At 35.0% G+C, this 27911-nt stretch overlaps 2 pseudogenes across 1 annotated transcript; both read left to right on the top strand.

Annotated features, from left to right (window-relative positions):
* Positions 1 to 20281: 20281 nt before the first annotated feature.
* On the top strand, positions 20282 to 21813 carry LOC101580409 (annotated as a pseudogene). The gene has a single exon (XR_192373.1). The product of XR_192373.1 is annotated as a polycomb protein EED pseudogene (transcript).
* Positions 21814 to 22138: 325 nt separating this feature from the next.
* LOC101576820 lies at positions 22139 to 23029 on the top strand (annotated as a pseudogene).
* Positions 23030 to 27911: the final 4882 nt, after the last annotated feature.

Raw genomic sequence — 27911 nt, 5'->3', positions numbered from 1 at the left:
TAGAGAGCACATTGGTTAAGCAATGGCCGTGACTCATCCACATGGCTGACACTGACTAAGGTTCTACCATCTGAGTTTCAGGATCTCAGGATAAATCCTGAGGGGATTTCTCTGATCTTATCAGACCCAAAAGCTGCAAATGTTGTTGCATAGGTCCTGCTTTACCTTGGTCTTAACTATCCAGGTGAAAAGTATAAAAACGAAGTATAAAAGTAAATCCATGGTGTTATGTTGAGCTGTAGGGGACTCAGGTGAAGAATTTCTGACATTGCCAGTGAAGTGGTAGCCTCAAAACTGTTATGGACTACTGGACTCTTTTAGAATATTTTGCTGAGTTTACACACCTACAATATTCAAATAATGGAACTAAACAAAAGAAAGGGGATACAGATGAATGTCCATTTTGTATCTGTGTGTTCAAAATGGTTAGGATGGATATATAGTTACATTCTCTTAATGAAGAGAGGCATTTCTTCTAATAATGTTTTTAAATAGGATGTCATGTTCACATCTTGTACAGCAATTAACCACTAGGAAGAATGTATGCAATGTGTTAATTATTGAAACTGTCCCACCAATTTGGTTTGAAAATGTCTTATTGCTCTTTGCTTCTCAATAAAATTATGGGAAAAAAAGAAAAAAAAATGAAAGAATGCAACCTTTCCTGGAGGTGGCAAAGAGAAAGTGCCAAAAGAAGTAGCAGCAGTTTAATCAGTTAACTTCTCTCTCTACATCACATTGTGATGTAAATTACCTCCCTCATGACAGGTTAAGCATCCCCACCCATAATAATCAATTACAAACACCAGAAGCTGCCCCAAGACTGCATAAGGCTTTGGGGGACACTTAAATACAAACTGTAACACTGAATAATCTTCTTGATCAGTAAATTTGGGACACAACTGAGTTACAGGATGTTACAGTCACGTGCTCCTATGTCCTGAGTCCTAAATGAAATTGAATGGCTAGGGCCAATACATTGGATGCCCTTGCCCTTCTTTTTCTCTAATCTTTGGCCTGCAAACTTAAGTTGCTAAATCTCAAGAAAAGAAGTTTAATGATGTTATTGCCCTATAACTTAGGCCATTTAGCTTAACCTCATTGTCTGTCTGAATAGGAAACATCTTAGATATAAATGGAACAAGTTTTCCATCAAGTATTGATATGTTAAACTTTACATCCCTACAGAATGTGAAGAAAAAAAATTTTAAAAAGGAACAAGTAATCATTCCTAAAATTTATCTGGAACCGGAAAAGACCTAGAATAGCAAAGGCAATTCTAGGCAATAAAGACAAGGCAGGTGGCATTACCCTTCCAGACTTGAAATTATACTACAAGGCTACTGTGATAAAATCAGCATGGTATTGACATCAAAATAGACCTGAGGATCAATGGAATAGATTAGAAGACACTGAAGTCCCTGTGAACACACTCAGCCACCTTATTTTTGACAAAGGGGCCATACATATTCACTGGAAGAAAGATAGCCTCTTTAACAAATGGTGCTTGAAAAACTGGCTCTCTATATGCCGAAAACTCAAACTTGACCCAGGTCTATCACCATGCACTAAACTAAAGTCAAAATGGATTAAAAATCTAAACATTAAAGCAGAGACACTAAATCTCCTAGAAGAGAAAGTAGGTGGAACTCTTGAAGACATAGGGGTAGGCAAGGAGTTCATGGACAGAAATCAAATCGCACGGGTAACAGTTGAAATAATTAACAACTGGGACCTGCTCTTACTGAGAAGTTTTTCACATCAAAAGAAATTACCAACAAAGTGAAAAGGCAATCCACAAATTTGGAAAAAAATCATGACAAATAAGTACTCAGACAAAGGTCTGCTCTCTAGAATCTATAAAGAACTAAAAAGCACTAGGGCCCCAAAATTTAAAGACCTAATCCAGAAATGGGCATCTGAGATGAACACACACTTCTCAGAGGAAGAAATTAACAAGCGAATAAATATATGAAAAAATGCTCCACATCGCTAGCCATTCGTGAAATGCAAATTAAAACTACATTGAGATATCATCTCACCCCAGAAAGAATGGCTATCATAAAGAAATCACCCAACAACAAATGTTGGAGAGGCTGTGGGGAGAAAGGAACCCTTCTCCACTGCTGGTGGGAGTGTAGACTGGTGCAACCGTTATGGAAAATCAATATGGAGACTCCTTAGAAAAGTTGGTCTGGAAATCCCCTTTAAACTAGCTATTCCTCTATTGGGAATTTTCCCAGAGGATCTGAAAACATCATATCATAGGGATATATGTGTGCCTATGTTTATAGCAGCACAATTTGTGATAGCCAAATCTTGGAAACAACCAAGATGCCCATCACCTGAGGAATGGTTAAGAAAGATGTGGTATTTTTACACAATGGAGTATTATTCAGTTATTAAGAATGAGAAACTGCAAGCCTTTATATTGAAGTAGGTGCCATTTGAACATATACTCATAAGTGAAATAAACCAGACACACATGTGTCAATATCGTATAGTCTCCCTAGTATAAGAACTCCAAAGAAGAAGTACAAATAGAAAGATATAATACAAGTTAAAGGAAAGCAGGATCTCAAGGACTAACTAATCAAGAGAGGGAAAGGAAAAGAGCTAGGAAACATGATAATGTCAAGCAATGGCCATACAGTTATATGTAAAAGATGAGCAAGGCAATGATCCTGAGAATATTCAGAAGATTTTTTAATCTAGCAGTTAATTGGAAAGATTCTCACCCTGACTAACTATATATACTCATACCTGTGAACTAAGCTACTGCACTGCAGATGGTAATTTGTAACAGTAGTTTCATATTTGAAGTGCCTGTCATTCTGGTAGTCTGAATATGGGAGGCTTGTCATGACATGACATTTCCTGCTATGATGTCTCTTGGGTAGGTGGATTTCAAGAAGTAGAGGATTTTGAATGAAAGCAAGAGACAGGAAAAGGAATATTGTGTGAGTGTCCTGCTTCAAGGTTGTATATGGTGAGATTTTTGGACTTATGTGCAAACATGAGAAGTATATTATTCTTTATCCTATGTTAAAATATAATCTAATTTTTAAATGTTTTTATCATATTATGCAGGGACTTAAAGTTCAACATATCAATACTTGATGAAATATACCTGCTCCTGATTCTGCCTAAGATGTTTGAAATGCAGTGAGATAGTGAGGTTAAGCTTAATAGCCTAAATCCTTTAATAATAACAATAAGTTTGTCTTCTGGATGGTTAACAACCTAAGTGTGCAGACCAAAATTAGAGAAAAAGGAGGGCTACAACGAAAGCCAACATTTTGACTCTAACCTTCTAAGGTCAATTAAGACTCAGGACATATGAGAACTTGTAATGTAATGTCATGTACCTCGGTAGTGTCCCAAAGTTTCTGATCAAGAAGATTATGAGGCCAAAGAGGAAAGTGATCGATGACGTAGAGTGTGCCTAAGGAGAGTCACATGGGGAGAAAACACTCTCTCAGGCTTTCACAGAGAGCACATTGGCCAAGCAATGGCCGTGACTCATCCACATGGCTGCACTGACAAAAGTTCTACAATCTGAGGTGCAGGATCTCAGGATAAATCCTGAGTGGATTTCACTGAGTTTTTCAGACCAAAAAGCTACAACTCTTATTGCACAGGTCCTGCTTTACCTTGCTCTTAACCATCCAGTAGAAAAGCATGAAGACGAAATATAGGAAGTAAAGCCATGCTGTTATGTTGAGCTGTGGGGGACTCACGTCAATAATTTCTGACATTGCTAATTAAACTGAAGGCCCAATGCTATCATGGGCTACTGGATTCTTTTAGAATATTTTGCTGAATTACACACCTATAATGTTCAATAACGGAACTCATAAAAATAGGGTATACAGATGAATGTCCATTTTGCATCTGTGTATTCAAAGTGGTTAGGATAGATATATAGTTTTATTCTCTTAATAAATATAATGATTTGTTCTAATGGTGTTTATAAATAGGATCTCAAGTCCGCATCTTGTATAGCAATTAACCACTAAGAAGAATATATGCAGTGTGTTATTTGTTGAAACTGTACTTCCGATTTGATTTGAAACTGTCTCATTGCTGTTTATCAATAAAATTTGGAAAAAAAAGAACAAGCAATTACATAATTTTACAGAGAAATTTAGAAATCCAACTATATATAATATTGTAGCAGGAGAGTCCTATAACATTTTTCTCTTTTCTCTAGTTTTCATTTATTACTCTTTTTTTTAAACAACAAAAGTTTACTTGAGAAACAGTATAGCATTAATTGATATGATGTGACTAGAAGTATGTATTAAGAAGATCTGAATGACAGGGATTCGAAGGATGGCCCTAGTATCACACATTGGTATCTTCAGTGAAGTTGCTTAGGTGACAGGTTATCTGCATACACAGTTAGTCAGGATGTGAATTCTACTAATTAACTACTAGTTTCAAAAGCATGTTGAAGATTCTCAGGATCATTGCCTTAACCATCTTGTGTATATCAATGTATGGTTTTGGCCCTGTCGCGTTTCCTAGCTTGTCTCCTTGCACTCTCTTGGTTGTTTAATCCTTATGTTTTCACTTTCCTTTTAATTGTTTTACCTTTCTATTTTTATTTCTTCTTTTGAGTTCTTACACTAGGGATGCAATGCAATATCTACTCATGTGGGTCTGGTTTATTTCACTTATGAATATATCTTCAAGAGGTATCCACTTAAATATAAAGGTTTTGAGTTTGTCATTCTTTATAGCTGAGTAACACTCCAATGTATAAAACCATCATATATTTTCATCCATTCCTCAGGTGATGGGCATTTTGTTTGTTTCTAAGACTTGGCTATCACAAATTGTGCTGCTATATACAGGAGCACATATATCATATAATATGATGTTTTCAGTTCATCTGGGAAAATTTCCAGTAGGGGGATTGCTGGCTTGAATTGGATATCCAGTCCTAGTTTTTTAAGTCTCCACACTGAATTCCATAATGGTTGCACCAGTCTACATTCCCACTAGCAAGGGACAAGTGTTCTTTTTTCCTCACAGTGTCTCCAACATTTGTTGTTGTATCAATATTATTATCTAAGAGAGATTATGTGGTTAATTCAGTTACAGTTTTGTATTTGCAGATGTATAATTTGCAACTAATAATGGGCAGTGAGATTTAGCAGTTGTATCACACTGGGTTTTCATTTTAGACTCTAAGAATAAACATTATGACTGTATAGCTAAGCAGATATTAGATTGGGAATTTGTACTTAAATTATTTCCCCAAAATTTTTTCTAATCACCTCCCCTTTTATACCAGTAGTCTTCCAGGCAGAGTAGCTCACCCCCGTTACCTATTGAATCCTCTCTCAATCAAGAGAGAGTGAGGATCCTCTCATGAATCTGGGTCTAGCAAAGTGTCTCATGTTACCCGGCCTGGATCTATCATGCTTCAACTCATGCAGGTTAGCCTGGCATGAGTCTGGCTGCTGTGCTCCGCTTCCTGCTGCATCCTGTGGAAGTGGAACTATGGTGTCCCTCTGGCACGATGTTCTGCTCCTGGATTAGTTGGGTGGGTCTTGCCCCTTGCATGTCTAAAGGGAGTTCTGCTGTAAGGTTCCACACCGATCTCGTCTGATGGAAGAGGTTCCGGTGAGTGAGTGTAAGGTCCCACTCACAGTATGGGCCTGTGCACCTGTTGGAGTACAATCTGGTGGGCATGGTAGGTCCCCCATACACGATGGGCCTGAGCAATAGTTGGAGTAGAAACTGGTGGGCATGGAAGTTCCCACACACATGTTGTACCTGGGTGTTTATTGAAGTAAAATCCCTATTTATTTTTTAATGTGCTTGGCACAGTGTCTCACTATGCAACTTGGATTCCTAGTGATCCTCCTTTTTTCAGCTTCACCAGCAGTGGGATTATAGGCTTGCACCACCACTCCTGGTCTTGGTGTCTGGCACAGCCCTCCCAGGGGAGGGATCTGGTGTGGCAGGGGGTGCTTGGGATTCAAACTTGGTCCCTGCATTTGCCTAATCAGGTGCTTATTCTGCTGAGCTCTTTTGTCAGACCTATTTTTTATTTTATAACTAATTAATTAATTATTTTGTGCAGCATTTCAATATGCAGGTTGGACTCTTACTGATCCTTCTGTTTCAGCCTCCCAACACTGGGATTATAGGTGAGTGCACCAGGCACAGTTTCAGTGGCCAGCACAGTGCATGGCCAGCACATCCTGCAGTACCAGTGATCAAATCTAGGTCCATGCATTTATCAGGCAGGCAATTAGACCACTGAGCTATCTCTCCAGCCATATACTTTTCTTTACTGCTTAGTAAAATAAAGTATGTGCCACATAGGGATGTCATGTGCAATGGAATTATAAAACTTGTCAGTGCCTTTGATTGGACTCAAAGGAGACCAGTAATTCAGAAATGATTAGAAAAGGAGTGTTCTGTATATTAATAAGTACATTACTTAAAAAAACTGAGACATTTACTAGTCAGTAAAGTTGAAAAATTGTCTATTTCATTATTCTAACAAAAATCTGACAAAGAAAAAGATTGTGACAACATTACTTAAATCTACAAGTAAGATATCAAAAGAAGTTTTCATTTATGAGAAATTCCTGCATAAATTACTTTACTCATTATAAGAAGAAAACACTTAGATTTTATGTGTTCATTTAGTTATTTTACAAAGCCACTTGTAACTTGTCAAATATTTTATAAAATGAAAGTTCATATATATTCTACAGTAGCAAATTATATATATATATATATATATATATATATTACATAATTTATACAATATGCACAACTAAAAGAAATAAATGACAGGTGGTTGAAAATATATGAATAAAGAGATAAGAATGCAAATGATCAAAGGGCTCTTAGGTGCCTCACAATATTCACTTTTATCAATTTGGTTATTAAGAAAACTCTTACTCTATGCTGTAGATGTCCAAAATCGCTGTTTGGATAGTTAAATTTTCATGTAATAAAATTCTTAAAATTTACTTATTCATTTTGCTTTGTAATACAATACTGAATACTGTAGTAACTTTGCAACCAAATGAAAGCTAGTGGAACAATATTAATATCAATTGTATTTACTTAGGTAAAATATTTCAATATTTAAAAGGATATTTAAATTAAGACATTTGAAAGAATGATTAATAGGACAATTATAAGGATCATGAGTTGTTAAAATCATAGAAAAAATAAGTTCATCAAACAGATTAAGTGATTATAAAGAAAATTTGAATTACATTACAAATACACTATATCTAAAAGATAGTCATTACAACATTGAAAAAGTTGTAGAAGTTTTTCAAAGTAATATTTACCTGGCAAATAAATTTTAATGAGCCAAAACATCAATATATTTTATAGACTCTTACAGACTGTATAGTTTATTAACATCACAGTGCAAAAATATATTAATGATATATGGTAACAATAGCCTATCAATTTGAAAAGGAAATAGGGCTTTTATTTAACAATTAAAATAGATAATGTTAATCTCAAATTTAGAACTGAAGAATAAAGATATCATTGCCAAAATTGAAGTTTGAGTATAGTACCATATTTTATTTATCCATTTATCAATGACTGAGGATTGGGGCTCTTTCCACATCTTGGACAACATGAATAATGCTGCTATAAGCATTATTCCAAGTTTTTGTCTGAATATTTGTTCTCATTTCCTTTAAATATATATGTAGGAGTGGGATTGCTGGGGCCTAGACCGGTTGTATATTTAATCTTCACAGGAGCTATCAGATGGTTTTCAAAGTGTGTGCACCACTTTAATGACCTTTATACCTTGAAAGGTCTTTAAATTCTACTGTGCATTAAATATAAAATTTTATAAAATTTTTAAAAAATGAGGTTTGGGGCTGGTGAGATGGCTCAGTGGTCTAAAGCACCTACTTAGAACAAACTTAGCAAAAGCACAGGGACTGTGGTTCAATCCCCCAGCACCACATGCCAGCCAGCCCCGCCCCCTGGTGGGCTGAGCTGGCCACACACACACACATAAATAAATAAATAAAATTTTAAAAAAATGAGGTTTGAAGCGTCCAGTAAAATTTGGAAAGCTTATCTGTCTACTAAACCATATGAAAAGATAAGTTCTAGGCTTTTATAGGTAAATGGATGCAACTAGACAATATACGCATAAGGGATATAGATCAGATCTGTACTTTAAGTGTTATATTGTTTCCCTAGTGTAAGAACCTGAAAGATACTGGGAATGGAAAGAACCTGTTCAAAGAAAAGAAATAACTGGAATGAGGAAGAGGGGAAAAGAAATAATGGAAGAGAAACACACACACACACACACACACACAGGATAGCTTGTATAATTATATGGCTGGTTTCTACTGGTCTTTTGAAAGTTAATAATTACTGTTTTCTTCTTTTTAATCTTTTTGACCAATTTTGGTTAGTTTTTCTTTTTTTTCTTTTCTTTGTTTCTTCTTCTTTTTTCTCTTTTTGTATTTTAGTACAGGTTCTACAGGGTCTCACCATGTAGACCAGACTTGTAGTTATCTGCTTGTGTTCAGCCTCCCAAGAGCTGGGATTACAGGTGTGTACCATCACACCCAGTTTTAATCGCGTCTCAGTGTGCTCAGGGAGTGGTGGGGGAGAGACACAGTACACTGGGGATCAAATCCCAGCCACTGAGTTTGCATAAGCAGGTGTTTTCATCAGCTAAGCTATTTGGCTTGCCCCTTTTTGACCAATATTAAATGCATATATCCAGTAATCTGAACAACTAATTTGAAGAAAACTATATGCAATATAAAAACCATTGTTGAATTTGTATCTTTTTTATTGAAAATCTATAGTATTTCTTTTTTTTTTAATTTTATTTATTTATTTGTTTGAGAGAGAGAGAGAGAGAGAGAGAGAGAGAGAGAGAGAGAGAGGCCAGCTCAGCCCACCAGGGGGCGGGCTGGCTGGCACGTGGTGCTGGGGGATTGAACCGCGGTCCCTGATGCTTTTGCTAAGCTTGTTCTAAGTAGGTGCTTTAAACCACCGAGCCATCTCTCCAGCCCTAAAATCTATAGTATTTCTAATATTTTACTATTTTTATTCTCTTTAAAAATGTTAAAAAAAAATAAGAGACTAAGAAAGAAAGCATATACATGGTTAAACATATTGAAATAACAAATTTGAAAATGTTTAAGCTCAACAGAATTGAACAATGAAAAAAAATCTCACTTAAAAACATGAAGAGGCTGGGGAGATTATAGGATTACAGGCATGCTGTACTGTGCCTGCCTTCCTGCCACTTTCTGAATCAGTTAGAGATGTATATACTCAATATCTTTTTTGTGATTGCTTGTCTTGAATGATTTCAAAATCTTTATGGCAAATGTTTGTCAAAAAATGTGGTATATCCTCAATGTGAGAGTGCGACTTCTGGCTTTTTCTCAAAGTCAAACTGACCATAAAAAGTAAATAAAGTATACAGTTCAGCACATCAAATTTGCTTGAAAATCACCGCAGAAAACCCACTAAAGAACACTTGAAGACCTGCTTCAAAAAGAGGCAAGAATGTTTGCAGCAGAGGGGAATATTTTGAGGAGGATTAATGGCGGTATATATTTATTGTAATAAATTCTAAAAAAAAACCTGAAGCATTAACCATGTTTTATTTTTCTCCAATAGCTCAGAAACTGTATTTGAACAATTCATGTTAGCTTAACTTGTTCGTAACCCCTGACTATTGTGTCTACTAATAGGTCTTGTTCTTAGCCTTGGTGAATGTGTGTGTGTGTGTGTGTGTGTGTGTGTGTGTGTGTTGAGTAGGATCTCAGTCCTGAGGATAATGGCTATTCTTATGTCTTCTATATCTACCTTCTGTAAGATCATTTTTCTTTCAAGCCAATAGCTCATTTTCCCAGTCTCTTATTGTTGTCAACAATTCTTTGTTATCCATTCCTCAATCAAATTTCTATGTGGTCTTTCTCTTGACTGAGCATTGATGATAAGTAGTAATATGTTATCTTACTAAATATGTGTAGGAACAAATAAATATATGTGACAAAAAATGATAATAAAAGAACACACAGTTCAATGATATTTACTAAAATCCAAGTAATATTTACTAAAGTTAGTAATATATTTTTACTAAAATGTCCAGGAATATTACGCTGAATGCTAAGATGCAGAATCTTTTACTTAATGTCAAGTTAAGAGATTGCCAAAATTACTGGAATTGTTCACCAATGCAGCGACAACACATATAAATAATTCGTGAAAACTTTAATGCAAATGAAAAGTGACATCCTCTTGCAATGCTTACATACTAATAATGAAGCATGATCCACATAGAAGCAAAAAACCTAAATAGAAAGAAAATATAGCAAAATTTATATATTATATTATGTTATAATATTAATTCATTGGTAAGACTATTTAGAATGTAATCTTTTAAGCAGGTCTTCTTTATTCTTTCAAGGCAGAATGAAGGCTTGGGAAGTATTGCAGTGGTGGAGAGATTGGCTAGCACGTGGAGGGACTCTGGATATGTCCTCTTCACTGCAGAAAGAATATAAGACAAGTACTATAGGATGTCTTGCTGACATCTATTATATCTTAACAAAACATTTCTTTGATTGAATTAAACAACATGGAATTCTGAGTAAATGTTTATACATGCCATGTTCTTGGGAAGAGAGAATCATTTTACTAAAGTAATTATTGCATACAAATCTTTGTGTCCTATACAATGAAATGATTATTACAGTAAATTTTACAAATTTGTATAAACTTATTAAATATGGTGAAGAAAGAAGTCTTGATAAAAGAGCTGAAGTTAAAAGATATGCATAATGAACATTACAGACTAACAAGTCTTAATATGAAAAAGGCGGATTTAAATATCAGTAAGTCTTTAGAGACAATTTTTTTTGGAAAATGAAAGGAAAACAATTTATATCTTATTCCTTTTAAATTTTGGTAACCAAGTGAGAATTATAGCAGTGTGTGTGCTTGGGAAGTGGGATGCAACACTCTATGTAAATGGCTTCTGGACAATAAAGCTATATATAAATTCTAGTTATCAGAGCCAAACTTGACGCAAGAGTTTTCCTGGAGCTGGGGCAAATGAGAAACATTACATGGGAAAACCTAAGGAATCTATAAGTCAGTTCTTGAAAACATTTCTTCACGATTTCCGTGCTTTGCTTAAATAAATGTTAGTGGTAATGAATCCATCCCTGAACTTAGATTTCTTTTGCATTGTCAGTGCATTCAATTTTAAAATTTAACTAGCTAATATCTAAAGCAGGCAAACCCAAATTATAAACAAATTAAACAAGGCAAAAGCCAGAAAAATCATGAAAGATAAACCATTTTCATTTGTATGTTAGCAAATGAGAATTCTACTTTTCCTCCAATGTCAGTCATGGAAGATTGCAGGCTACAAAATACATGAATGGAGGCTATTTTGAGCACTTGTTAGATGACAATAGCTTCCATAAGCACAGCATCACACTCATTGTTTCACATATTGTGACCTATTTGTATTTGCTACTCATTATACAGTGTAAACGGAAATAAGAATTTTACTGAAGCTCTGAAAATAGGTACTAATAGAACTTTCAGTGACGGGATTAAGAAATCACTATTAATCCTAAGGGGTTTGGCTCTCTCTCTCTCCCCAGGTGTAAATTTCAATATTTTACTCCATCATCCCTAATCCAGAACCTGTTTTCTGGAAATTCTGTGAATCTGTTCATAGCACTGACTAACTTTAATGACTGAGCATGGAGAAAAATATCCTCTTTGCTGCTCAGATCCTCCCTGGTATGGCCATCCCTAGATGTGCTTTGAGAAAGTGAATATACTGCTATTAAACTGTGATTTCACATTCATATTTTAGAGAATTAAGAATTATTGTCATTCCATGGAAAATAATAAAACATCTTATTAGTAGACTTGTAATATTTTATTTATTGAAATATCCATGGGGCCAGGGAGATAGCTCAGTTGAGTAAGTGCTTGCCTGGCAAATGCAAGGTCCCGAGTTTGATCTCTGGTACAAAAAAAAAAAAAAAAAAAAAAAAAAAAAAAAAGAAAGAAATATCCAATATCTCCAGCTATATATTTCTTTAGCTAAATAAGAGGGATAAAATCTCATTCAAGTATTTGTTTAGGGAATGATTTTCCCCGGATATATTGATAGTAACCATAGAATAGGTCATGTGGGGAAATAAATATAAATATTTTACTGAAAAGATCAATTGGAGGGACACTTGTATCCTTTCAAATGTGACTGTATTTGTTATAGTGAAACTTACATATTTTATTAGACCCCTGATCTTTTTCTGTTATTAATCTACTCCTTGTGTACACATTTCAGGAATATTTAGTTGATGACAGAAAATCTCCATGCTAAAGTCCACGTGAAGGAAATTTTATATTATACACTCTTTATAATTGTACGAGGTTAGAGTTTTAATGGGTTAATAAATACAAAAGTACTCCTGCTTTGCTAGGTTACTGATATTGTCTTTCCTGGAAGCCCTTAATGTGTCTAGATTTGGGAACAAGAAGATAAAGAGATGTTTCTGTTGGTTAAGTGGCAGAAGAGGTCCTGGCTGAAGAGATGGAAACCTTGAAGTTTATAGTTCAAGAGTAGGAACATGTGATTTGAAGCAGAAGACCAAATAATAGAATTTGTAAAAATTTTTGTAGTGTATGTAGTTGCATAACTTTGAAAACAATCTACTTCTAGTTGGTCGGCTAGACAGCTCATTGGGCTAAAGCACCTGCTTAGTGAGGTGCAGGAGCCTGGCTTTGATACCCCGTGTGCTGTGCCTGCCCCTCCCCCGGGGCATGCTGAGACAATGGCTAAGGTTGGGTTGTGGTGGCATGAGCCCAAGGCTTCAGAGTCTGAAAACTAGAGGATTGATACAAGTCTGATCAGTGTAGTGAGACTCTGTAGACCCTGTAATAAAAATGAAAGAAAGACAAAAAAAGAAAGAAAGAGAGAAAGAAGGAAAGAAAGAAAGAATGAATGAAAGAAAAGAAAAGAAAGAGAAAGAGGGCCAGGGAGATAGCTCAGTTGCACAAAGCTGACTGGCAAGTGCAAGGTCATGATTTGGAGTCCCATTTACAAAAAAAATCTTCCAGAGTCTTTTGCCTAATCTTATCAATTAACACAATATATTATTGTGTGTGTAAGAAAATATATGACACGAACACTAACACACTGAAGTCACTTTTTCATGAAAATATTCTAATAATTCAAACTGTGGAAAGAAACTTTAAGAAACAAGAACCCACATGGACTTCATATATATATTCCATGTTATCCTCCACTTGAAGATTTATGATCTGTACAATATTATTATTTACATAATGCATTACATTGAAGTGCCAGCATTTATCAAATAAATCATGATATTCCCATTTGTGTTTTGTATTGGGTATTTGTACTACAGAATAGTAGAATTAATTGTTTGAGATTAATTTATGGGTGATAAGATTATTCAATTCTATCATTGATCTAGATTGTCTGAAGTAGCTTTGTTCCATCATAATTTCTCCTTTTTCATTAAGAGATTAAACGTTATTATTCTTATGAAATATAGGTCAATAATGTTTGAGTAATAGATTAATGAGGATAAATGTAACAGAAATATATCATAAGTAGTATTGAAAAATATTGGACTTATTAGATAAGTCTCAGTTGGAAGCTAAGAAAATAATTTTTATAATAGAAATAGAAATTAAAAGGGAAGGAAATTAATTAAAACATGATTTCTATGTTGTGATGTAATTAAGGTAAATTTTTGCATTGTACCTGAAGCCCATAATGCCAATTTTGTCATAAAGACATTTTTATGGGTGCACTATATCCACATGTATTCTTTAGAATATCTTTATGAATTATTAATTATAATTCTATGAGTTTTATTGTATTAAACAATGAGTACCGGGGCTGCTGAGATAGCTCAACAGTTTAATGCCTGCTTAGGTAAGCTTAGGCAAGCCTAGGGACCATGGTTTGATCCCCAGCATCATATGCCAATCCAGCCCTGCCCCAGGGCAGGCTAAACTGGCCAAAAAATGAGTAATAAACAGGAGCAAATGTCAGAAAATAAAGTATTAAATTTTCAGTTTTGTAAATAAAATTAGAATTTTCAGGATCAACTATTTTTGTGTAGAGAGTCTAAAAAAATAACAACAGAGGGGCTAGGGGGATAGTTCAGTAGAATAAGTGCTTGCCTGGAAAGCTCAAGGGCCTGAGTTCAATCCCTGGTTCTGCCAAAAACAAAAACAACAACAACAAAAACCCACCAGAATTAAATTTCAATGTGAACTACAATGAAAATATCAATATAACAGTACAAAAATAATCTTTACTTCAATTATCACATCTGAGGCAGTCTTCACACTGGTGGCAATACATTCCATATGCGTATGTTGCATATAGTAAGAGCCACTGTACGTGTGTTTAGCTTTCCCAGTCTTTCTTTAGGACCTTCTTGATATGTTGCTAATCTTGGTGTTTTTTCAGAAGGTTCTTATTATATTACATATGCATATGTAACAGGAACATAAAACATCAAAAAATAAAGTATTAAATTATTAATATGTATTGTGTGTTTAAAATAAACATAAATATTTTTTGTTATAAGACATGAAAAGTCACACCAGAAGTAAATTTCTATGTGAACTACAATGAAAATACTAATAGAACTCTCCAACAAAAATAATTTTTGCTTCAAGTGTCACACCCAAGGTAGTCTTGACACACAACAACTGCATGATTTATGCACATGTATCCCTTACACTTACAGTACATGTGCTTACTTTCCTTTCCTGTGTGACAAGCTGTTCTTGTTACTTCTCTTGTCTTTTTCTTTGTAAGGAGCTTCTCACTATAATTTACAATGTGCACTTAGGAGGAAAGTAAGATATCAATAAAACATCAAATGCATAACGGCATTCTTCGAATAGACATCAACATTTTCTTTTCAGCTGCTTAGCTGTTTACAAAACCTAAGAGATAACATCAGAAATAAAAACCTATGTAAATTACAATGTAATAGAAGCAAGAGTATACTACAGAAATAATCTTTGCTTCAATTGTCAACTACAGGCAATCTTTACCCATCAAAACTTTGTGTTCCATGTATAAGTACTATTTATTCACTTATACTGCTAGCATTCAGGCTTTGTTTTCCTATTCATTTTGTAGGGCACAGTTGATGTCTTTTTGGTTTTCCTATTGTTTTAGTAAGTATTTAGTTGTTTTTTGTTTGTTTGTTTGTTTGTTTTGCAAAGGTTTTTCTTGTTACTGGGAGTCAAACCCATGATCTCATTCTTGCCAGGCAGGTTCTGTGTCTCTGAGCTATATACCCCAGCTCTGTTGTAAATCTTCGTGAACCTGCATCTACACTTGAATGTTCACCTATCATCTCACTAGAATGCACTACATTTTTTTGTGTGTGTGCAGTTGGGCAGAAAAATTCAGGCTTTCTTATTCTGTAAATGATCACTTATGAATTCCAATCCCAATCCTTTAAGAAAGTTTATGGCCTTTTATATGTTATTTTCTCTGTAAACATCAAACATTGCCATGTGTTTAGGATCAAGTAAAACACAGCCACCAGTGAACACTTTGTTTTGAGTGACATCATAGTTGCTGAATAACTCAACAACATTTAGTGTGGCTTTGCATTTGTTGTAGAAAATTACCATCTCAGGTTTCCATTTTGTTGAGCTCTCATTATCAATACTTCCCTGATGGTGCAATTTTGACGACAGCAATATTACTTTCTTTTTCCTTGTCATACATGAGGCAAATTATTATATATTTCTGAAATTCAAAGATTGCAATATACAATTTTCTGTTTTGAATTGCAACATTTCATTTGGAATTTCTATTTTGTTCCTGTATACAGTTCTTCTACTGGTCAAATTGTGCTGTTAGCAAACGTAACCTCAGTTGGAAACTGGTAAATTAATTGTTGAATGTTATATTCTGGTTAGTTTGGGAGATAAGAACAAAAAGTTTGTTCCAAACATCATTCAGTTAATTTACTATATGAATAAGAACCTAGTAGCTGAGTTCTAGGATAAGTTTCTAAATTGAAAGCATAATACATCTTTGCAGCTACAAGGGTATAATTTTTAGTTTGAAGGTTTGACATATACTGTCTGAAAGTACATTCAGTATGAAATGATGCAAGATGATTATCAATAGTCATGTATTCAGATATTATCTAAATTGACAGTTACTTACACATCTATCAAACTATGACTAGATATCAGGTAGATTATCAGGTCCATACCCCTTGGGGTGGTTTTATCATCAAATCTCAGACAATTTTGAAGGACAACAAATCTTTTTCATTGTTAATATACAAACTTTAAGCCCACACCCAAAACATTACAAAAGAAATTTGTAATTCTGCAATTACCAGGAAAAAGCCTTGCTAAGTACACCAGACCTATTCTGTCATAATAATACATTTTTTAAATATTTCATTTTGTAAAGAGAGCACAAGTTAGAATCAAAACAGAAAGAATTACAATTAATACAGAATTTTACTTAAAAAGTAATATGAATTTCACAGTATTTGTTATAGTACATAGTGTTGTCTTCTGACCAGTTATTCATATTACCAGATATATGCATGTAGAGTTGGAAGAAGGAAGAAAAAATGAAAAAAAGTATAAGAAATTAAGAAAACAAAAAGTATAAATAACTGAAAAAAGGAGATGAAACAAACTAAAGCATTAACTGCTTCTTTCCATAGACCAGCAGAAATGCACAGTACATTTGTCCAAACTATCCTGGTTACACGCATATATAAATCTCTTTCCCTCACTCCCTCTCCTGTTCTTCTCAATTCAGTAACTTTTTTCCTTTTGAGTAAGTCCATTTGCTTTTACCAGTATCTGTAGTATCCTTCAGACTGCATTTTTCTCTTTCAGGTTCTCACACTAAGAAGACCATACGATGTTTGTACAGCAGGTCTGACTTATTTCTCAGGAGAGGATGTTCTCTAGTTGCATTAATTTACCAAGAAAAGACTCAGATTTATCCTGTTTTATAGATGAAAAATGTCCATTGCATAAAAATATCTCTTTTTCTTTATCCATTCTTCAGTTGATGGGCATCTGGGTTGTCTCCAGGATTAAGCTATGAGAAATTGTGTTGCTATAAACATGGGTAAAACAAGGGTGCACATATATTGGTGTGGTATAAGGTTTGCAGTTCTGAAAAAATACACAGGAGAATAGCTGGCTTGAATGGAACCTCCTATCTTGCTTTTGAAGCAATCTCCATACTGATTTCCATGGTGGTTGTACCAGTTTGCACTCTCACCAACAGTGCAGAAGGCTTCCTTTCTGTTCACAGCCTCTGCATCATTTGTTACTGGATGACATCTTGATGTTAGCCATTCTTTTTGGAGTGAAATGGAATCTCAGTGTTGTTTAAATTTGCATTTCTAGGATGACTAATGACATTGAACATTTTTTCATGTATTTACTTGCCATGTGTATTTCTCCCTCTGAGAACAACATATTCACTTCAGATGCCTATTTTTGGATTGGGTCTTTGAATTTGGGTTGCCTGATTATTTAATTTTTTATATGTTCTAGATACAGGGCCTTTGTCAAAAGGACAGTGAGCTAAAATTTTTTCCCAGTTTGTGGGTTTTCTTTTTACTCTGTTAGAGATTTGCTTTGCAGTGCAGGAATTTTTCAAAAAGATAAGATCCCAGTTGCTGATTCTTTGAGATAGTTCCTGTGTAGTTTGATTTTTGTTCATTTACTTCCTACCAACCCCTATGGCTTTAAGATTTCTACCTACATTTTCGTCTAGAATATTTAGTGTTTCTATTTTGATATTTAAATATATGATCCATTTTGACTGAGCTTTATGCATTGTGATAGGCATGGGTCTAGAAATTTTTGAGTATGACTATTGGTGGATACAGAATGCTTTACTTGTGTATTTCACAACATCTTATAGCATTTTTTTGTCAGAAACAATTTTTAGCATTGGATGAAAATACTGCCATTCTGTTTAGTAGATTTCACCTCTGCCAAGATTCTCACTATATTTTCAGACCTGGTTCTAACACTGCATCACTCCATTTAGTTACATGAACTTTTTAAACTGCTTTGACTTATCAAATATGTACTCACATAGCTGTCTTTTTCTTTGCCTGAATAGAAGAGGCTTGCATTTCTTGTTTCTGTATAAATCAATTCTTTCTCCATCATTATCACAGGAAATTTGGCTCATATTTCCACCTTCAAAGTCATTACAACTATCACACATATATGACTAAATTGACAATTTACTATTAACCTCCTCCAAAACTTACAAATCTTGCTTTTTATGTGCTGTTATTCTGAATTGAGCTATTGCTACTAAAAAAAATCAAAAGAAAAATATTTAGAAAACAATTCACAAATTCATGGAAATTTAGCAATGAGCATTTCATGGACAAAACTGCCCCTTACTGCCTTGGATCTCCTGTACACACATTGGTGTTCATTCATCATGTGGGTAAAAGTACTGATAGGCTTTCACTTTCTTCAGGAATAGATATAGTGAGTCACATCCACATTCCAATAAGGTGATATGCATATTCTTGTAATGATAATGGGGCATATGTTATCACATTGATACTCAGATAAACATATGAAAAACCTGTTAGGGTGTTATGCAAGTCAAATCCCAGGTCAGACACTTTTGCACATGTGCACCATGACATTTGCCTTACCAAGTGGGTAAAGACAGAGATTGATTTTTCTATTTCCCACACACAGCTAATGAGCTGCACAGCCAGCTGCTATTACACTAAAGCATAAATGTATAACAGAAACGTACAGGATGGATCATTGTGGCCGAATATTGTACTCTCTGCGATAAAAGAGTTAAGAAAGGCATTCGTTATAGGTAATATTTGATTTTAAACACTGTAAAATTTCCTAAACAATCACAGGTTTCATAAGTCCACACATATATCCTTCATGTTTTCAAATTAACTTTATTTTTATTTTTATTTTTATTTTTATTTTATTTTATTTTGTGTTTTATGAAAGGGTCAACAGGGTGTTCAGAGTCTCACTACTAGACCAGACTCGTAGTGATCCACCTGTTTACAGCCTCCCAAGAGCTGGGATCACAGTCGCGCACCACCACACCCAGTCTCAATTGCTTTCTCAGCGTGCCCTGGGGGTGGGACCATCATGGCAGGCCTAGGGATTGAACCCCAGCTCCTGCACCTTCTTGCAGGCACTTTAATCCTCTGATGTATTTCACCTGCCCCCATATTCACTTTAAATTTAAGAAGACTCTAACATTTTCTCGTACAAAAAACTAAATAAAATAATATAAAGTATTACACAAATCTAATGATAATTTCTTCCACAAATAAAATGACCTATACCAAATACATATAATTAATTTACATAAGTTCTCTTATAACAATTTTTATAACCTTATGTAAAATGTGGAAATGAAAGTGTGTTAATATAATCTATTTTATTTTATGATAGAAAGGTACAACTTAGTATAATCACTGAAATATGTAGCAATGTTATTTATTGGTAATTTGACATCTTAGGGTTATTATAAAAATATTAAGATAAATCACTTTCATGTCCTATGTACTTACTTGTGTGTAAATACAATGATATATGTATTTGTATATCTATCTATATCTATATTAATCTCCCCTACAGTATGCTGCAAACTTCAAAGAAGCTGAAATATATCTGTGTTGTGTATGTCTGCATTGAGCTCAGTACCTAAAAGCTCGCATATTAAATATTTGGTGAAAAGTAATATTTTAATTAAAAAAAGGAATAAGTAGATGAAAAACCATATTTAGTACTGGTAAAATATAAAAATAAATCTATCATCAAATGTGGAAGTTCCAAGGATTTTCTAGTTTTGGTTCTAAATTAAGAATATTCGTAGATAAATGGAAGGTAGGGAGAAGGCTATGTGGTCCAAGTGCCTGCTTTTGAAGCACAAAACCCTGGTTTAACATCTGGTACTCTATGCAGTTCCAGGCCCAGAACATAAGTGACAAACTTATTGAATACATATGCTCTATGATTATGTGCCAAATAGAAACCACAGAAATAAAGAATTACATTTAATACATGAACAGCAAAAATGATCAAGGTGAGAAAAGATGTCAGTCTTCAAAAAAATGATGAACATGATGAAAGAATTGCTGTGAATATCTGAAGAAGATATTGATAAAAAAAAGAGGAGTGTAGAAAAATGATGAGGAGGAATATGTCTGAGAGGGAAGTGTCAGCAGCGCGGGCAGGAACGGACATGCCTGCGGCCAAGAAGCAGAAGCTGAGCAGCGATGAGAACAGCAACCCGGACCTGTCTGGAGACGAGAATGATGATGCTGTGAGTATAGAAAGTGGAACAAATTCCGAGCGCCCTGATACACCTACAAATACACCGAATGCACCTGGAAGGAAAAGTTGGGGAAAGGGAAAATGGAAATCAAAGAAGTGCAAATATTCTTTAAAATGTGTCAACAGTCTCAAGGAAGATCATAACCAGCCGCTGTTTGGAGTTCAGTTTAACCGGCATAGTAAAGAAGGCGATCTGTTAGTATTTACAACTGTAGGGAGCAACAGAGTTACCTTATATGAATGTCATTCACAAGGAGAAATCCAGTTATTGCAGTCTTACGTGGATGCTGATGCTGATGAAAACTTTTATACTTGTGCATGGACCTACGATAGCAATACAAGTCATCCTTTGTTAGCAGTAGCTGGATCCAGAGTCATAATAAGGATAATTAATCCTATAACAATACAGTGTATAAAGCACTACGTTGGCCATGGAAATGCTATCAATGAGTTGAAATTCCACCCAAAAGATTTTAATCTTCTCCTGTCAGTAAGTAAAGATCATGCCTTACAATTGTGGAATATCCAAACGGACACTCTGGTGGCACTATTTGGAGGTGTAGAAGGGCACAGAGATGAAGTTCTAAGTGCTGATTCTGACCTGTTGGGTGAAAAAATAATGTCCTATGGTATGGATCACTCTCTTAAACTTTGGAGGATCAATTCAAAGAGAATAATGAATGCAATTAAAGAATCTTACGACTATAACCCAAATAAAACTAATAGGCCATTTATTTCCCAGAAAATTCATTTTCCTGACTTTTCTACCAGAGACATACATAGGAATTATGTTGATTGTGTATGATGGTTAGGTGATTTGATACTTTCAAAGTCTTGTGAAAATGCCATTGTGTGCTGGAAACCTGGCAAAATGGAAGATGATATAGATAAAATTAAACCATGTACCAATGTGACTATTCTCTGGCGATTTGATTACAGCCAGTGTGACATTTGGTACATGAGGTTTTCTATGGATTTCTGGCAGAAGATGCTTGCATTGGGCAATCAGGTTGGCAAACTTTATGTTTAGGATTTAGAAGTAGAAGATCCTCATAAAGCTAAATGTACAACGCTGACTCATCACAAATGCGGCGCTGCTATTCGGCAAACCAGTTTTAGCAGGGATAGCAGCATTCTTATAGCTGTTTGTGATGATGCCAGTTTTTGGTGTTGGGATCGACTTCAATAAAATATGTTTTTCCTAACCAAAATTAGAGTGTGTTGTTTGTGTAAAATAGAATTAATGTATCTTGCTAGTAAGGGCACATAGAGCATTTAAACTTGTTTTTCAGCCTTCAATCAGGCTGAACTGAATGTAGTGATGTTTACATTGTTTACATTCTTTGTATTGTCTTCCTGCTCAGACCCTACTGCTTTCAATAAAAATTTATTTTTGTAAAAAAAAAAAAAAAAGAAAAATGATGAAACTTTGAACGGACAATATAGAAAAGAAACAGAATGCATGAAATATATTCAAACAGATATCCAGGAAATTAAAAAATTAAAAATTCCATTAAAAGCTCTCAAAACTGTTTGAATGAAACTGAAAATAGTCTTATAGACCTAGAAGACATCACTGCAGCTAGTGATGAAGAAGTGAAAGATCTCTTAACATTAAAAAGGAACTGGGAAATAATGATCAATAGCCCCCTCCACCCCATGTTGCTGCTACACTTGCAGGTCTGTGTAGAGCCACAAATGTGGGTCTATATTATACAGGATGGGTTTTGTTAAGGTTGTCAAGAATAAGGCCTACTTTAAGAGATATGAAGTGATGTTTAAGAGATGAAGAGAGGGAAAAACTGAATACTATGCTAGGAAATGCTTGGTAATCCAGTACAATAATAAGTATAACACACATAAATACTGGATGATAGTTAATGTAACTAACAGAAATATCATTTGTCTGATTGCTTATGCCCGTTTTAAAGGGGATATGATAGTGTGTGTGGCATGTGCACATAAACTACCAACATATGATGTGAAAGATGGCCTACCATATTATGCTGCAGTGTATTGTATTGGCCTGCGGCTGGCCCATAGGCTTCTCAGTAGGTTTGGCATGGATGAGATCTATGAAGGTCAGGTGGAGGTGACTGGAAATGAAAAAAATATGGAAAGCATTGATGGTAAACCTGGTGCCTTACCCGCTACTCAGATGCAGGCCTTGCTAGAACTACAGCTGACAATAAAGTTTTTGGAGCCCTAAAGGGTGCCGTGGATAGAGGCATGTCTAGCCCTCACAGTACCAAATGATTCCCTGGTTATGATTCTGAAAGCAAGGAGTTCAGTGCAGAAGTACCTCTGAAGCACATTATAGGTCAGAATGTTGCAGATTATATGCATTATCTAATTTAAGATGAAGATGCTTACAAGAAACAGTTCTCTCACTACAGAAAAAATAAATAATGTACCTCCAGACATGATGGAGGAGATGTACAAGAAATCTCATGCTACTATACAAGAACATGCAGTCTGTGAAAACAAACCAAGGAGAAAAGTTAAAAAGAGGTGGAGCCATTGCAAATGGTCCCTTGCCCAGAAGAAAGATTGGGTAGTTCAAAAGAAGGCAAGCTTCCTCAGAATTCAAGAATGGGCTGCTGAGAGTTAACCCAAACTTCTATGAAGATTATTCAGATAAAGACTAATAAATTTATTCATTGATCAATCAATCAATCAATCAATGAAATAGTTCAACAGCCACAAGATGCCACAAAGATGAACACCTTAAGAGTGGTAGGTGTCAATAAAAAAGGAATCAATGCAAATGACATAAAAAGTCTATTTGAGGAAGTAATAACAGAAAATTTCCCAAAATGGGAAAATAATCTCATGTACAGATAAGGAATGAATATAGAACTAGAATTAGTATTAACTAAAATAAACCTGCACTTTAAAATAAGAAAATTAAGATCCCAAAAATGCAGTTCATGAACAACATATTAAAAGCTCTTAGAGAAAATTAAAAAATTGAATATAAAGAGAAGTCCATCAGAATCACTGCATATTTCCCAACACAAAACATGAAGTCAAGAAGAGATTATCATGAGGTATTTCAAGTCCTCAAAGACTTGAACTTTGAATCAAGATTCATGTACTCTAAGACACAATCTTTCAAAATTAATGAAAGAGTGAAATACTTCCATGACAAACAACAGCTGAAGAAATCGATGACCCCCAAACCATCCCTCCAAACAGTACTGAAATATATTCTAGGAAGACATAAAAATGACTATAATTCCAAGAACAACCACAGAAAGAAAAAACCAAACAAGGTTAACAATTAAGCAGAGGGAAAAAGGGGAGAACCAACCAATACAAATCAGTTATAATCACCAATTAAATGAACTTAATTCACCAATTAAAAAAATTAGACTGGAATCATGGATCAAGAAACAAAATCCAACAATGTGCTGTATAGAAAAACACATTTAACTCAAAATGAAATTTATAGCCTGAAAGTTGGAAAACAATACTCCATGTACCATGGACACAGAAAAAAAGTAGGGGTAGCTATTCTGTTTCAGGAAATGTGAACTTCAGTCCAAGAATGATCAAACAAAATAAAGATGGTCACTACATACTTGTTAGGAGAAAAGCTCAAGTGGAAGAGATAAAAATCATGAATGTATGTGCATCAAATATGTGAGGATCCAACTAAGAAAGAGGCATGAGCCAGCAAATAAGTAGCACAATCTTAATAAGGTAAATTAGTATATCCCTTTGCTTCACAAAGATACATCATATAAATAAAAGGTAGCAAAGCTGGAGTAGACCACAACTGAAACTTTGAAGAAATGGACTTACTAGATTCTTACAGAGTGCACTATTCAACATCAACTAAATACATATTCCATTCAGCTGTACATGGGACAATCTCTAAAGTAGAATACATACGAAACTATATAACATGGTTAGGTAAATTCAATACAAATGTCATTATCCCATGGATAGTATCTGATAATAATGCAATGTAACTGGAAGTTAACAACAAAAAAACCTTCAAAAATCCTGTAAACTCATGGAAATTAAATAACAACCTCATCAACAACAAATGCATCATTGATGAAATTAAAGAAAAAATTAAACAATATTTGAAATCAATGAAAATTCAAATATAACTTACAGGAAATTGGGGAATACAATGGAATCAATTGTCAAAGGGAAAGAGATAGCAGTGAATGCTCACATTAGAAACACTGACTGAGAAAAAAATAAATGCCTTATTGCTGCACCTCAACCTTCTAGAAAAAGAAGAGCAAGTCAAGGGCAACAGGTCAGTAGCACTGGTCATTTGAGACATACAAATGGAAACAATACTGAGATTTCATCTCACACCAGAAATAATGGCCATCATGAAGAAATTAACTGATATCAAATGCTGAAGAGTAGGTAGGGAAAAAGAAACCATTATCCACAGTTGATGGGACAGTAGACTGGTATGATTTCTGTAGAAATCAGTGTAGAAATTCCGCAACAAATTTGGATTAGAAGTCCGATTCAACCCAGTTATTTCCTTGCTGGATATTTTTCTAGAAGAATTGGAAACATTATACCAAAAAACCCATGTTTATACCAGCACAATTTGTCATAGATAAATCTTGGAAACAACCTAAATGTCCATCAACTGAAAAATGGAAGGAAAACATGTGGTATTTTATACAATGGAATATTACTCAGCAATAAAAACATAAATTCGATGCTTTAATAGGTTTATGGATGCAGCTAGAGACCATACTCATAAGTGAAATAGATCATACACATATGTGTAAACATCATATTGTCTCCATAGTGTAACAACATGAAGGAGTAAACAAAATCTAAAGAGATTTAATGCACACATTCTTCAAACTCACCTATAAAACTGGAAGAGAAGGAGTATTTCTAAACTCATTCCTGGAAGCTAGCATTATCCTGTTTCTAAAACTTTTCAAGCATTCAACTAAAAATTAAAAGTATAGGTTAATCTCTTTAATGAATACAGACACATAAAGCCCAACAAGATATTACCAAACAATACAAGTCATCAAAAAGGTATAACCTAGACAGAGATAAGGGCCAGGAGTTTGATCAGCCAGCATGCCAGCACTGCCCTTGGGGCATACTGAGACTGCAATTGAGACTGGGTGTGGTGGTGTGTGCCAATAATCCCAGCACTTGGGAGACTGAGAACATGAGGATCACTAGGAGTCCAATCTGTTTAGTGAGACTCTGTAGATCTTGTACTAAATACATAAAAAGAGATATGTCATGATTAACTTGGCTTCATTCCAGAGATGGAAAGATGGCACAACATATGAGTGATGGTTTCTGTCTGCATGTTCTCTAAAAGCCTCATGTTTCATAAGAGTTTTTGAGAGATGGCTGAATCTCCAGTGTGTGATGATGGAATTAAAGGTGTGAGTGTAAAAGCTATCTTAGTCTTAGTACCCTGAATACAATAAAAGAGACAGAAAGAATCTTGTCTCCTCCTCTTGTTTTGCTATCTTCTGGCTGCCATGAACCAGTTGCTCTTAGTTGTCATGCTATATTCTGCCCACTGTGAGCTGTACACCTATGTCACAACACATTGCCTTGGAGCCAGCTGATTATGGACTGAAACACTGTGAACTCCAAGTCAAATAAACTCTCCTTTTTTAACTTTGGTTGTTAGGTATTTTGTCTCATCAATGAGAAAGTAACTAAGACACTCATCATATCAAAAAATTCAATACTTGCATATTCATAAAGAAGGGACAAAACCACATGATTAGCTCAACAAATTCAGAAAAAGGACTTGTCAAAATCTAACACTCATTCGTAGTAAAAATAAATTCTGACAAAATAGGAATTGCATAGAGAAAAACAAGGGCTAAAAGAACAGCCAGTATTTTGGCTTTAGCCTTTCAAAGTCAGTGAGGACTCAGGAAATAGGAGAACATGTAGTGTAACATCATATAACTCAGTTGTGTCTGAAATTTTCTGATAAAAGAGATTATGGAGCCACATAGCAAGGTGATTGATGATGTAGAGTATGCATAAGGAGAGACACATGGAGAGAAAACATTCTCTCAGTCTTTCACAGACAGCAATTTGGTCAAGCAATGGCTGTGACTCATCCACATGGTTGACAATGACAAAGGATCTACAAACTGTGGCATAGTGTTTCAGGATAAATCCTGAGGTGATTTGACTGCTCTTGTCAGATACAATAGATACATTTCTTGTTATATAGATCTTGCTTTATCTTGGTCTTCATCACCCAGCAGACAAGTATAAAAACGATATGTAAAAAGTAAAAACATATTAATATGCCGAACTGTGAAAGGCTCAAGTGAACACATTCTGACATTGCCAGTCTCACAGAAAAGCCACTACTATTATGGACTACTGGAGTATATTGGAATATGTTGCTGAATTTATGCATGTACAATATTTAAATGACAATGAAATACCCTTCTCTGACAAAACTAAACAAAACAAAAGGATAAAAATGAAGGACCACTTTATATCTGTATATTCAAAATACTTAGAATAGACCTATAGCAACTTTCTCTTAATTCAATCAATAGAATGATTTGTTCTAATAATGTTGGTGGACAGGATATCATGTCTGCATCTTGTACAATGAATAACCACTATAAGAATAACAGTATGCTATGTATTAATTATTAAAACTGTGCTAGTAATCGGTTTTGAAACTGTCTCACTGGTATTTATTTCTCAATAAAATTATTGTTTAAAAAACAAAGAAAAAACAAAACAGGAATTGTAGTACATTATCTCAATCTAATAATGTCATCTATGTATGTATGTGCACATGTATGTATTAAGGTATGTATATGTGCATCTCACATAGGGTAGCACTATTTTCTTCAAATTTGGAAGTTACACTAACAAAAATGAAGGAAGAAGGAGCGTTAACACAAGTTTGGTTTAAAATGATGCAAAATGAGAAAACATAATTTATTTTTATTTAAAGTAACAACAGAGACCCAGTCCTAGCCCAGGTCGGGTGAGTGCGTGGAGAGCTTCCTGCTACCCTGCGCCGGCGGGAACAGTCCCAGCCCAGGCTCAGCTTAGGCAGGACCCTCACCCACCCCCTCGGGCCGCCCCCCACCACTCCACCTTACCCGCTCCACCCCTCCCGCCAAGTAGGAATTTCTGCCGAGTTCCGGGAACCCCCAGACCCAACCCTAGACCACATCCGCAGCGGGAAGGAGCTGAGCACAGCAGCCAGTAATAAGCCAGATGCAGCTGGATAACTCCAAACTCTGTAGAGCTCAACCTGAACATTAGTACGTGTGAAGGTTATAACTACAGCAAAGATCTACGACAAAGGGCAGAAGACAGCGCTACACAAAATGACGAGAAGAAACAAAATGCAACCTCAGAACCCAAGCCCACCCGTAACAAGTGCAGAGGACACTAACACAGAATGAATTGGAAATTGCACAGCTGAAAGCAATGAATCAACCGCTTCTGAAATAAAACAGCTGCAGAAAGATATAGAA

Source organism: Octodon degus, unplaced genomic scaffold, assembly GCF_000260255.1.
Source record: "Octodon degus isolate 3935 unplaced genomic scaffold, OctDeg1.0 scaffold00012, whole genome shotgun sequence".
Lineage (NCBI taxonomy): Eukaryota > Metazoa > Chordata > Mammalia > Rodentia > Octodontidae > Octodon > Octodon degus.
This window is presented reverse-complemented; position numbering and strand designations above follow the sequence as displayed.